Source organism: Phodopus roborovskii, unplaced genomic scaffold, assembly GCF_943737965.1.
Source record: "Phodopus roborovskii unplaced genomic scaffold, PHOROB, whole genome shotgun sequence".
Taxonomy (NCBI): Eukaryota; Metazoa; Chordata; class Mammalia; order Rodentia; family Cricetidae; genus Phodopus; species Phodopus roborovskii.
In genome coordinates this window covers 38206-52695 of record NW_026126604.1, presented here as the reverse complement: position 1 = coordinate 52695, position 14490 = coordinate 38206, and the positions used below count along the sequence as shown (strand labels likewise).

The 14490-nt window shown below is 41.7% G+C and overlaps 1 pseudogene; it reads right to left on the bottom strand.

The window, feature by feature from the left end:
• LOC127237550 (endothelin-1 receptor-like) overlaps nt 1-14490 on the bottom strand; it is a 52616-nt pseudogene that overhangs the window by 8595 nt on the left and 29531 nt on the right.

The following is a 14490-nucleotide window of genomic DNA, read 5'->3' as shown; positions in this document are numbered from 1 at the left end:
GCTAGGCAATTTCAACACTGCAAACACAAGAGTGTACAAGCACACTGCTTGATGGCATTATCTACCTCCCAGTAGGCTGTGTGGTCCAGCCTCTGCTCCTGGACTACACATCTGTGTAACATATTGCTGTACCGGATAGGGTAGGCAACTGTAATACGTAAGTGTTTGCCTATCTCAATATATCTTAGAGTGGGAAAAAGATACTGTAAAAGATGCTAGGCGATGACGTTTTCCAGTTCCACTTTAAACGTATGGAGCCACTGTGATTGTGCAGTTGCAGCTGCCTGTGATGCTTGTATAGGGAAGTACCTGCACTCACAGGCTTGCTGATTTCAATGCAGCCTCAGCCAAGTTCTCAGGAACTGCGAGACTTACCTGCTTGAGGTGTTCACTGAGGGCAATCCGCAAGCTGCCATTCCTCCTGTTGAGCATCTCACAGGTCATGAGGGTGTAGAAGATCGCTGTGCACACCAAGGGCATGCAGAAGTAGAACCCGAAGAGCCACCAGTCCTTCACATCTTGGTAAAACTGTCCAGTGAGGAAAATGGAAGACAGGCGCTGGATCAAAAGCTGACTGTGCAGTGCCCTGACCACTGCATAGTTCCTGTGATTGTAGGTGCAATCATATACCTTCTTCGACAGTAGTAAAGAACTTGCATTGTGATCTTTTTTTTAACTTATTATTTTATTTTTCAGCACTGGATCATGCCTGGATCACACACTAGGCAAGTGCTGTCCTCTAAGCTGTAATATATGAAAACATGGGCATTAAAGTTATCCAATTATCCCTCCTATGTTGCTTCTGAGATCCTCGAGCTCATTTCTATTACATTGGAGGAGCTCTAATCAGTACAGAGTCTCCTTTTGTTCATATAATGGGTTTTGAGACATTTTCATCTTTGTTTATTCCTGAGCCTCAACATTTTGATAAGATTGGCTGACTTTTTGATTGTATGGTTAAAGTATGCTTAATGTGAGTGTCTCATGTAGGGACAGTGAAGGCTATCAGTGAATGGCTTATCTGTGACTGAGGTTAGTGGGACTTAACCCTTTGCCTGGTATGCCTGCTATGTGACCCCAGAGTCAGTCAGCTCAGCCATCAATAACTCCACACACTCTCCCTCTCAATACTTGCCACCTGGAAACTAATGAGTGGGGATACTCTAGCTAAAGGCTGACTCGGCACTCTCTGTGGGCAAGGATTTATACAAATACACATTGTTCAGCTTTCTGTCTTTTAAAAAATTATTTTCATTTTATGTGCATTGATGTTTTGCCTGCATGTATGTGTGAGGGTGCCAGGTCCCCTCAGTTGTGAGTAGTTATGAGGGTACTGGGAATTGAACCCAGGTCCTCTGAAAGAGCAGTCAGTGCTTTTAATCCCTGAGCCATCTGTCTAGCCCTCAGTTTTCTGTGTTTTTAAAGGAGGATAAAAATGAAAGTTGAACAATACTACTCAAAAGCTTTCCTGAAATAACCCTGAACTTGGGAAGGCATGCTTTCCACTTCCTTATGCTACTTCCCCAGAATGTTTATTTACTGAGGGTAACATAGCCTCTTATGACAGCTCCATCAGTTCCCACAGATATGACCACCCTGCTCCCTGACTACTGACAGTTACTGTGCATGGAAAGAAACGCTTTATGGCTGTTTCCAGAAGACAAACATTCAGGCAAGGCTTCGTGACTGTCAAATACCACAGACCCCTTCGGAAATCCGATGAACATGAGAATTCCTTCTGAGAACAATACAGTGTGTGTGCACATGTGCACGTGTGTGTGCCTGTGTGTGTAAGTGTGCATGTTCGTGTCTGTGTACGTGAGTGTGTATGTGTCCACATGTGTCAGTTTGCATGTGTGTGTGCTTGCATGTGCAAGACCTTAGGTGTTATTCTGCAGGAGACATTCTCCTTGGGTTTTGAGGCAGGATCTCCCCCCTGGGGCCTAGGGCTGGCCAATTTGGCTAGGCTATCTGGTGAAAGCCTGTGTGTGGCCTGCAGCCCTTTGCCTTCCCAGCACTGGTTTTACATGCCTATGCTACCATGCCCAACATTTTACATGGATTCTGGGGATTGAACTCTATCACCTTATCAGTTGATAAAAATTTCAGACATAAACATTATATTTTAATAAGAATAAAGTTAAATGTATGTAGTCACAATGGAAACCAATTATATTGAAATGGAGCTATCAAAATACTGAAAATAAAATTTTGATAAAGATATGTGTTTGGTAGCAAATTGTGTAGCACATGGGTCTGATTAAATAATATAATGGCTCCCAAAACTATCAAACATTAAACATTAATACCAGCAATGAGCATTACTATTTCAAGATTGTGCACGTTTCTCTGAAAAAAGTCATGGTAGTGGTTTATTATAGTGGTTTATTATCTACATTTGTTTTGTCTTGTTTTCTGAGATAGGGTTTCTCTATGTTGCTCTGGCTGTCCTGGAACTCACTCTGTAGACCAGGCTGGCCTTGAACTCACAGAGATTCGCCTGCCTGTGCCTCCTGTGCTGGGCTTAAAGGTGTGCACCACCACCACCAGGCTATTATCTACATTTAAAGTCAGAGGAAATGATACATTTCAGGAGGATTTTAGTGAAAACAAATACATTTTCTTTCCCATCCAAGCTCCCAGACCCTTGAATTCTATCCCAGATTAAGTGCAAGTTTGAGTTTGTTTCTTTAGATTGTTAAACAGACCTCCCCTAGCCCATCCCATTGCAGGAGATCTCTGTCTGGAACTTTAAAAAAAAAAAAAAATCCGGACTCTGTCCTTGTTTGGAAGTACCATACAAACATCCTGTGAGGCTTTCCCACTCCTTCACAACCCACTTTCCTAGCTCTCCCACAGAATTGCAGGCTGAGGGGGTGTAGCCTAGAAGCAGCAGCCTGGGGTCTAGACTGTGACCCAGGACAGAGCTGCATGGAGTACCCCATCCGCTCCATGACAGAGGCCTACTGAGAAAGGGGTTCACGGTTCTGTTTTTGACTGTCATTATCAGCTGGGGATGGAGAGGGTGTTGGGATAGTCTAGAGTAGAGCACAGTTGAAGAGTGGAGCATGAAAGGAGGTGGGAAGTCGTGTCAGAAAGAAAAGTATACCTAGACTTGGAACGGATGCGGAAACCTCACCAGTTTGACTCACACCCTATGAAACCCACAGCCACTCCTGCCAGCACTTGGCTCCCTCTTCTCAAACTCTTCCACGGACACCTCAGGCTTCATGACGTCACCTGCCCATTTTGTCCATTTCCAGGGGTTAAGTGCCTTCTTAGGGGACCTTCTCTCCTCAAATGCCTTTTTTTTTTGGAAAGTCCAGAATGCTTATGTGCTCCCCCCCCAACAATTCTAAACCCTAAAAATGGACTAAGCCATTAGCCATCCCACTATCTTGCTTTTCATTGTGTAAACTGACCCAGTTAAAAAGGCAGTGAGAGACAGACTTTGATTTTGAGGTTGCCAGCTTTCATGAGTTTTTCTAATGTTAAAACAAAAATGTCCAAGCAGGATAAATGATCAGCTACAGAACCACGAATCTGGTCATTTTCCCACTGTAGGGAAGCATATTTTGAGCTGTTTGTGATGTGGACAGCTTGTCTTGTACAGGTGACCCTGGCATTAAAGCACTTAATTTGACTGACTCCGGACATGGGTGTCTGCTGTCCACCAGGAACCAGTTTTGCAAAGGGAACGTGCATTCTGAGAGATGTTTCCCAGTGCAGCCAGGCCTGTACTTAAGCTTTTCAGAGCAATGCTGAGTACTCAGGGGTATAGGTCTAGGGTTTGTGTCAATATAAGCCCAGGTAAACGTGGTAGCCCATTTATACCAGGCAAGCCCAAGCTCCCGGAATCAGAATGTCAAATCCTTTACCAGATGTGCTCAGGGGTCAGAACCTATAGTGTCAGACATGTTACAATGATTCCCCCACAGGGCACATAGTCAGCTCATTTTGCTGTAGAAACATTTTGTGAAATATTTTTTGGATAAGTAAGATTTGTGCTCAGAAATATAACCGAGAAAACTGCATTTTCTCAAGTAACACGTGCATGTCTGTCAGATGCAAAGTCTTGTGGGTATCTTTTAATCATAAAGACAGATTACATCCTGAACTCACAGGGACAGTCTCTCAGTATATTGCTTGGACTGTTTTGTACAGAAAACTGTTTTTTCTGTAGATGTACTATAAGACAAGAGTGCAGTGGGGTGTTGGTGGCATACACCTTTAATCCCAGCACTCGGGAGGCAGAGGCAGGCGGATCTCTGTGAGTTTGAGTCTACAGAGCTAGTTCCAGGACAGGACAGACTCCAGAGTAATACAGAGTAAACCCTGTCTCGAAAACTAACTAACTAACTAACTAACTAACTAACTAACTAACTAACTAACTAACTAGGAAGAGAGTGGGAGATGGCACAGTTGCTCTATTTAAGAGGCCGGTATGGCCTTCCGGGTAGTGGAGGCACATCTGTGGTGCAGGCGGCACAGCAGCCTGGTGAAGACACCAGCAAGTTTCCAGTTGGTGAACTATGGTGCCTCCCTCCCCAGCTGATTCCGTTTGGGCTGTGGCACATCTTTAAAATGGTGGCTGTGATGTGGTCAGTGAATTGTGTCAATGATCAATACCTCCATGAACTTTGTTGTGGCATTGAGCATGCAGGTGCGATGCTGGTCACCCCTGTATTCGAAGGGTACCATGACAAAGCCGATGGCTTCTGGGATGGCCAGGATAAAGGAAAGGATCCAGATGGAGACGATTTCAATGGCAGTAATCAAGGGGATCCCAATTCCTTGCACTCGACTCCAGGAGGCCACTGCTCTGTACCTGAAGGCGGGGAGAGGGAAGAAGGAAGAAGGACAGTAAATCAAGTTAGTACATTTTGAACTAATTTTGTCTGCAAAGTTCCTCCCCTTGGCAGAAGAACACCCTTGACTTTCAAGAGATTTTCTTTGAACCTTGATGTGAAATATAAACAATACAAAGCAAAACAGTTCACCCATTTGGAAACAGATGGCCCGGCAGGCCTGAGTCTCAAATCTATAAAGAACTAAGATTTATGAGTGCCACAAAACACTGTCATCCAGATATGACATAGTCGTGGTGAGCATGAATATGTAGCGGCCGTGGAGTCATGAATACTGCCTTCACAGTACTGGGCCCTTCGGCAGGCCATCATGGTGGTGCCCAGGAGGCCCACCCTTTGTTGAGTAGCTCTCATGGGCAGTTAATGGTAGTAGAAGGAGGCAGTGTCTTTTTCTTCAGTAGTGTGGCCATGTTTCAGTAAAATAACCATCTACCCAAGCTTAGTTGGGAAGAAGGGGTTCAGAGAGAGAGGAAGAAGACAAGAGAGGGTAACGGGGGTTGAATATAATCATAATACATTTTATATATGTATAAAATTGTCAATAAACCAGTAAGTAAAAAAAAATAATGGCAAAAGCAAAAAGAAAACCTTACCATGTTTAGAGAATGGAACCAGAAGCACGTGTGCCCTGTGTGTTTTAAGCTGAGGGCAAGAAGGAGAAGAACAGGGTAGTGAAACATGCTAGGACTTTCCGTGTGTGTGTGTGTGTGTGTGTGTGTGTGTGTGTGTGTGTGTGTGTGTGTAATGCATATTCCAGACAGTTCCATGCTACCCTGGAACTTACTTTGTAAACTAGGCTGGCCTTGAACTCACCGAGATCTGCCTGCCTCAGCCTCTTGAGTGATGGGATTAAAGATATGCGCCACCACACTGGGCTTTTCCTTATTAGCAAAACTTGAAACATCACCAATGAGGTGTATGATCCTTGAGTGGACCATGACCACACACATTCCACAGTCTCCTCCCTTCTTTTATCTTCAAGATATTATCAGACTGAGCTTTATAATGCAGCAGGTTAAACAAATACCATCTGTAAGTACTGAAGGATTGTTAAATATCTCCCATTATAGTCTTGTGTCAGGGAATATGAAATCAAGTTACAGATATCTTCATTCTTAACATTCAGATTAACAACCTAACAGAAAAAAATGGAAAAATAAATAAAATACAAGTGACCCCTTGACATTAAGAAATCATGCTTACCTTAGTTTTTACTCCAATAATTTTGGTGTGTGTATGAAATGAGACAGTGTCTCATGTACCTAGAATTCACAATGTTTCCTAGAATAACCTTGAACTCCTGACCCTCTTGCCTCTACTTCCCAAGTGCTGGCATTATAATTGTGTGCCACTATGCCTGGCTATTTAATATTTTTGTGAGAACAATCACATCTACATGTCTGAAGAAAATCTGGCTTGGAAACTTCATGCTGTTTGACTTGATGTGATGGCCTGATGGTAACTGCTATCAGAAGAAAAGACCTGGGATATAGCATGGTCTTATTTATTTATTTTTTCTATTATGTGTTTTTGAGGTCCCATTCTTGACATTTTTCTTCTTGCTGTAATGGAAAAGAAGCATTTCTTTTTATAGCTTTCATTGAACAGTGCCAGAAGATTGTAAAACAGACCAAAGCATTGGAGACAGGTGCCTGAGGTTCGCAGGACATGAGATTTACTGTTGAAGATTAATCAATAAACCAAGGCAATGTACAGATCACCCATATTCACCAAAATGAGTGTTGGTCTTTTATATTTATTGATCTGGCAGCCTGATGTCCAGTAAAAAGCTAGAGTGGAGACAGGATGTCTGTGTCCCAAGAATACCAGTTGAGTTGAATCTTTCTCTTCTCCCTTCTCTAAATTCAGTAAGGTGATTGAAATAAGACACTTTTGCCCACATGACTGGAAGAAGCTGGGTTTCCTAGCTGGCATCTTTGGAAGAAGATGATCTGCACGAGACAACATGATGACTATGTTTATAAACCATCTTCACTGCATACTGTATAACAGGTAAATCTGACTGGCACACATACCCATAATCTGATATAGATTTTTTTTTAACCCATGTAGAAGTAACTTTTATAATCTAGTTCATTAATGATTTACAACTAGTCAGGTTCTTTATTGTCTCACATCACAAAGAATTAGAATATTTTCCATTTGTTATCGCATGGATCTTAACATCTTTATAAGATTAAAAAATGACTATGAGAACAATGGACATGGGGGCTGGTGGAAAATATGAAACCCTAGATGTTTCAACATTGATTTTTTTTTCTTGGAAGTTTATTGTAACACACACACACACACACACACACACACACACACACACACACACGATGCTTTTCTAACTACTGAACAGCTTTTAGTTTAATTGATATGTATGTATGAAAGAGATCTTCAGTTGTCATATTCTGCGAGTGTAGATCTAGTCACCACTGACTGACCTTTCCTCTTGAAACACTCCATCACTTGGCTTCCCCGCAGTGTCCTGGGCACTCCTCATCTCCTTAGCTGAACCCACTCTAGCCGCAGATCTTTAGCAGTGGATCTCACTAGGCCTAAGTCCTTGGAACTCTGCCTTGGTGATTTCCTTCATCCTATGGAATTAGTATCATTTAAACTAGTTATGTATTGATAATGCCCAAATTGATAGTAGCCTAGAACCTACCTCAAACTTTGGAGTTGCCAATTTGAGAGTTCCACTGGGTATCCAGTGAGCACCCTTAGCACCCCAAAGTCACCCTGTCCAGTTCTTACCTTCTTGTTCCCAAACCTTAGCTTCACTCCACTTCCACCAGGCACTCACGGTCTTTTTGTAAATCTTTTCACATCTGCCTTCAAAGACATCCACCTTTAGCATGGTGCAGCACACCTTTATCCCAGGACTCAGGAGGCAGAGACAGAGGCAGGAGGACCACTGATAGTCTGAGGTCAGCCTGATCTACATATCGAATTCCAGGATGGCCAGAGATACATTGAGAGACTTTGTTCCAAAAATAAAACCAAAAACCCACAAAGAGGGCATTCCCATTTCTTGCCACCCATTATCATGCTGCGTAAATTATTTCCACTTTCCTAACTGTTGTCTGTACCCACCTTGGCCTGCCACAACGTTTCTTGGCCACAGCAATGGGAATGAGCCAACCCTGCCATGACTGCTCTCCGTCCAGGGACACCTACAAGGGGCCTTCACAGCAGCTTGCTTTCTTCCTTCAGAACTTTACTCAGTTATATCTTGAAACATTAAAAAACTTTAAATTTAGATTTCACTATGCATCCAAGGCTGGCCTGGAACAAGCTATGTAGCCACAGTTGGCCTTCAATTTGTTTCCTGCATTACCATCCTGGATGCCAGGGTGACAGACCTGTAACCCCGCACCCTTACCAGCTCAGCTGTCTTTTTATGAAACCCTCATTTAAATTTGGAGTCCTCTTCCTGAATTATTTTGTTCTGTTTGCATTTTTTTTCCTCCATGGTACTTATTCAATAGGGAACCAAATGAAAGTTCTTTCTTTGTATTTGTTGGCTGTCTATGCCAACCCTTCCATTTAGAAACTCATTGCCATATAGTCAGGCACTTTCAGTGTTTCCAGTACACAGAACAACAGGTACCAGACAGATGCCTGGTGAATGAAGTGTCTTCTCCCATCCTTGCTATGTCTTTTCCCTTTACCATGTACTGTTTTACTTTATTGGACAAAGCACTTTACTACACTTCCTGCTTTTCAAGCTAGCCATGGATTAGGTAACCATACAAAAGCAAATCCTCTTTTTTTTTTTTTTTAAGCATAGAATCAAATAATGTTCAAACAAGGAGGGACCTCTGGGTTACTGCTTTTGTCCTTGTTTTCAAGATGAAACCCAAAGGACTAGAAAGGCAAGGGCTGGGTATTGCCACACCCACGGCCAATGAAAGGGGAAGCTTGGGCCAGGAGATGGGTCTAATGACTCACAGGGAGTCTCTCGTGGTATCACCTTATGTCCTAACATGTGACATGTCAGAATAAAAGGATAGAGCATCTTTTACATATGTGAAGTTGTTTGTCATAGTTAGTGTATGCCTATAAGTAGATTTTAAAATGTTTCCAAGGCTAGAGGCATTTCCTCCATGTTTGTGAAAACTCTTATTATTATTGTTATTATTTACTTTTCAAGACAGGGTCTCTTTGTGTAACCCTGGCTATTCTGGAACTCTCTGTGTAGACCAGTCTGACTTCAAACTCACAGAGATCTTCCTCTGCCTGTTTCTGCTTCCTGAGTGGTGGAGTTAAAGGCATATAGCAATACATCCAGCCTGTGTGATGAGTTTTGAAAGTAAGGCTGGGGACAGCCATTGTTACATTAACCTTTTATGGCTAAACAAACTTAAAAGCATTATAAAATAAAAATTAAATACAAAAGTGGTCACTTTAAAATATCTTTATTTTTAAAATTCTTTGCTCATTGGTATTATTTTATTTTTCAGACAGGCTTTCTCTGTATAGCCCTGGTTGTCCTAGAACTTACTCTGTAGACCATGTTGGCCTTGAATTCAAAGATCTGCCTGCCTCTGCCTCCCAAGTGCTGAAATTAAAGGTGTGTGCTACCACTGCCTGGCCATTGCTAATATTATAGACATGGTTTGGATCAGTTATAATTATACTTTTGCTCTGTTTATATGAAAAAACACTCTCTTGTAGTCATGGCATTTATCAGTTTAAGGGCTGTCTTTCTTTTATGTGTCACTTTTAGTGTCTCACAGGAGTGAAGGACACATTTGTTCACATAGAATTTTTTTTTTCTCATTGTGAGCAACTTTGGGAGTAGCATTGCTAAATGAAGGCAGTGAGAGGTAGCCCAAACACATTTATTCTGGAGGCAGTTTCCCTCTGCAGTGCAACCTGGCCTGGAACTCACACTGTAGTCCACTCCAACATCTGAGATCCTCCTGCCTCAGTCTCCTAACTAACTGGATAACATCTATGCTTCAGCATGCTGGTTCATGTGGAATAAAAATCAGTATCTGGTAAATGCCCATTGACAAATGCCTGTTCACACTGGAACATCCTGGGGTTCCTTCTGTTTTGCTCTTCTGGGTAAGGTGAAGGTCTTTTCCTTTGCCTATCTAAGTAAGAACAAGCTATCATTTGTGATGGTTAGCTTTGATTAATATCTTCACATGATGAACAAACTGCCATACAGAAGACTGGAGGGAAAAATCCTAGCAGAGAGGATTCTCACAAGAATCCACAAGAGTTGGGTGAGCAGGAGAGGCAAATGTTTGCAAATTGAGCTTGCCCATTCCAGGGCTGGGACTCTGATAGACTGGTACCACAGTCCTGCCATGGCAGAAGGCTGGGAGGCCCAGAAACTTCCAGCTGTTCTGCCAAGGGGTCAGACAAGTGAGTTGTGGACAAGCTCAGTGCCAGCTGCAAACTACCCATGACCCCAACTGAGGTGACAAGGAGCAGAAGTGTCCAAATTCCTGAATAACACGGTAAGATCTGATAAAATGGTTGTTTTAAATGGCTGAGTTTGAGAGTAGCTGGTTATCAAAGAGAAATGGGGTTAGCAAAAGTAACCAGTTGCCTGATCTTGACAGTAGAGTAAGATAAAGGATGATGAAGTACGTGCTGCAGGGAACAGACCCAAAATGAGGTCCTCAGTTGCCCTAGTCAGAGTGTGACTTTGTCCACATCCCATCTCTTTGGTTCATTAACTTCTGTGTCTTCACTCTTACTGTACAGCAGTCAGGAACCACAGTAGAACAAGAAGAGACTAAACCCAAGTGTAAGACTTGCACTTCAGAAACACACTTGTGAAGTTAGGATCTGTCTGTGAGACTGAGGGAAGAAGGGCACTGAGCAAATGACCTACAGGGCAGGCATCATGCCTGAAGTAAAAGGCACACGAAGAAAAGCCACCTTCCTGATGGATCTTGCAGCTTTTCTAGGAATTTAATCATACATTGCTCTGGAAGAGTCACTAAATAAGTTGTATCTTTTTATAGGCTCCTTCTCCAGACATCTTCTAACTACAAGTTGGATCCGTACCCAGGCCTGTTTATTGCTTGACCCTGTCATCATCTTCTACTTTAAACAAGACCATTAACTTCACAAAGAGCAGCATTGAGTTGCCTTTCTTCTTCGTTCTTCCCCAAATAAAGTAAAAGTAACATTTGAAGCTCATAACAGCTGCAAAAACATTTAATGGTTGCTAACAGTCAATTATTCATAGTTTTTCTGGGAAAAGTTTGTTCCTTGTAAAAGTATACTTAATTTTTGCATTAAAAAGTTTACTGATAAAGCTCAACAGAGGTCAAAACTTGTTCTTAAATTTATTTCTGAAAATTTTCTCTTATCTTTTTCATAAGAGAATAAGGACATAAATTTAAGGAAAGTAAATACTAGTTAAATGTGAGGAGGATTAGTAAGAAGGGTAAACTCAGACAGGCAAGGCCACAGATAAAAAAAAATGAAAGCTCATCAACCAGGTGTCATCTATGACCTGCTGTTATGTATCTGACTCAGCTCCGAGGCGACAAAGCTGGGACATTTCTTTGGTTTTTATTGCATTCTGCATTTCAGTAAGTAATTAGGAAAGAAATTCAAAAGTACTTAGATACAGACTTTCTCTCTAACAACTCCAAAATGAAAGATGATTATCATTAAATATCGTTAAAATACCATGGCAACTCTGCCTGGGTGGTAATTTGGTTCAGACAAGAAAAATATGGTTTTAAAAACTGCAATTTTTTTTTTAAAAAAAAGACTCCAGACTCCCCTTTTCTTGTCTGTTTCATTTGGAAAAAGCAGTTCCTCCTTCCAGTGGAGTGTAGTGAAATCAAGCAATGGCTCAGAGCAAGTGCTATCCATCTACAGCAACTAAGAGTAGGGGTCAGAACATTGCTTCAGCATGCTAGAGGACACAGGTTCAATTCCCAGCACCTCTGTCAGGTGCACCAGCACTGATGTGTAACACACACACACACACACACACACACACACACACACACACACACACACACACAAAATAACAGGATATGGAAAAAAACAACAGAGGAATTATGAATGTGGTTCTTTCTCCAGTATGAAAGCTTTTGAAATATAAATGTCAACTCCATACCCCTTGTGTGGGTCCTCAAAGTCAACATCAAATGAACACAAGGGTGAAGGCCACAAATAAAGGATGATGAGTTTGTTTCTAAGGAGAAGTCTCCTGGATGAAGGCCGCATCAGCAGAATGACATTTTAAAATGGCTCATCTCCTTCATCTAAAAGTCAGACCACATCTGAATGAAATAATTTTTGTCATTATTATTTTTCTCCTTTCTAAATGAAGAACTGCGTGTTATTTGAGACTTGACTCAAGACTGACATGAAACATGTAGTTCATAAGTAACTTGAGAAAGGAGGTGCTATGGAGAGGGTACCCACAACAGATGTGTGTGATGTTAGTGACTGTCTTAGTTAGAGTTTCTATTACTGTGAAGAAACACCATGGCTACAGCAACTCTTATAAAAGAAAACGTAATTGCGTCTGGCTTACAGTTTCAGAAATTTAGTTCATTATCATCATGATGGAAAGTATGGCGGCACACGGGCAGACACAGTGCTGGAGAAGGAGCTGAGAGTTCTATATCTTGATCCTTAGTCATCAGGAAGCAACTGTGTCCCACACTGATTGCAGCTTGAACATAGGAAACCTCAAAGCCCACCCCCACAGTGACACACTTCCTACAACAAAGCCACACCTAATAGTGCCACTCCTGTGGGGCCTTTTTCTTTCACACCACCACAGTGCCCTAAGCTGCCCCTTCCCCTGCTGGGCTGATTGAAGCCATGGAGATTAGAAAATGGGAAAACAATGAGGAGGAACCGGTGATACTGGCCCACATAGGTTCATCATGCTTAGGCCCCAGTTGAAGTGTTTGGGGAGAATTAGGGAGGTATGTTCTTGATGGAGGAGGTATGTTCTTGATGGAGGAGGTATGTCTCTGGGGGTGGGCTTGAGGGTTCAAAATCCCAGGCTAGGCCCAGTTTCTCTCTCTCTCTCTCTCTCTCTCTCTCTCTCTCTCTCTCTTTCTCTCTCTTTCTCTCTCTTTCTCCCTCTCCCCTCTCTCCTCCTGCTGTCTGAAGATCAGGATATGAAGCTCTCAGCTACAGTGCTATGACTGTCTGATTCCTGCCATGATAATAATAGACTAACCCTCTGAAACTACCAGCCCTTAATAAAATGCCTTCTTTTATAAGAGTTGCCTTGGTCATGGTGTCTCTTCAAAGCAATAGAACAGTGACTAAGACATTGCCCTATTAATTTTAAAAAATGTTATGAGTATTTGGTGTGAATTTTAAAAATTTATCTCTTAAAATATATTTGTAGAGCTGGCAAGATGTCTCAGCACTTAAAAGCACTGACTGCTTTTCCAGAGGTCCTGAGTTCAATTCCCAGAAACCACATGGTGGCTCACAAAATACCTACAGCTGGGTCTGATGCCCTCTTCTGGAATAAAGGTGTACATTCAGTTAGATTAAATAAAATATTAAAATAATTTATAAATATTTTATAAATAATTAATAAATATTAAATAAATATTAAAATGCATTTGTGATCACATTCAGAGTTTCTAGTCTTTCTAAGTTCAGAGGTTTTCCTTTTCTTTTTTAAAGGTTTACTTATTTTATACACACACGTGTGTGCCTTGTGAGTTTATGTGCACCACATCCACGCAGTTGCCAGAAAAGGACTTCAGATCTGCAACTGGAGTTACAGGAGGCTGTGAGCCACACCGTGTGGGTTCAGGGAACTGAACCCAGGTCCTCTGCAAGAGCAGTGTGTGCTCTTAACCTGGAAGCCATCTCTCCAGCCCCTGATAGGGTTCTTCTTTCCAGAGATCAAAATGTATTCTTCTCTTCTGCTGTTTCATGGTTTGAGATTTTGCACTCTTGAGTTCAGTGGTGAACAGTAAAGACAACCCATTTGTTACTGACTCCCAGGCGTCATGGTTTTGTGGACTTGACTAAACTTTTCAACCCCTGCCTTCCTATTTGTAAAGTGGGGATAATTACAGTAATACCCAGTCTGAGAAAATTATTTCTATAGTGTCTGTTTCTTATACATATTCAATAAATGGTGATTACACACTTTACTGTTGATATATAGGGACCAGTAAGACTTAAACTGTTTCCTCTCAGGTGGCTAAATAGTACTACTAATAAAGGAGTCATTCTTTCCACATTTATTTAGTGGTATGAGCACCCATTACATAAATGTTCACTCTGACACCCACTCTGGTCCCATTGATTTGTTAGAATCTTTCTGACTGTATCATATTGGTTAAACACTGTAGCTTTTAAACATTGAACAAGGTGCAGGAATAACATGTTCTTCCTTTTGTAACAACTATTTCCTTGTTACTTTCCCCCCCCACAGGGCTTTTATACATATTTTAAAAATTTTAAACAAATAATGTAATGAGAATACATGTCTAATCATACACACTGATAAATGCAGTAAGTGTTTTTCTTCTACCAGTAATGTTACAGGCATCACCTAAAGCCTCTCATTTTCAGATCTTACATCACATGAGGAGGCAGCCATGCTGACCACAATCCCACTGGTACTTGATAATACAAC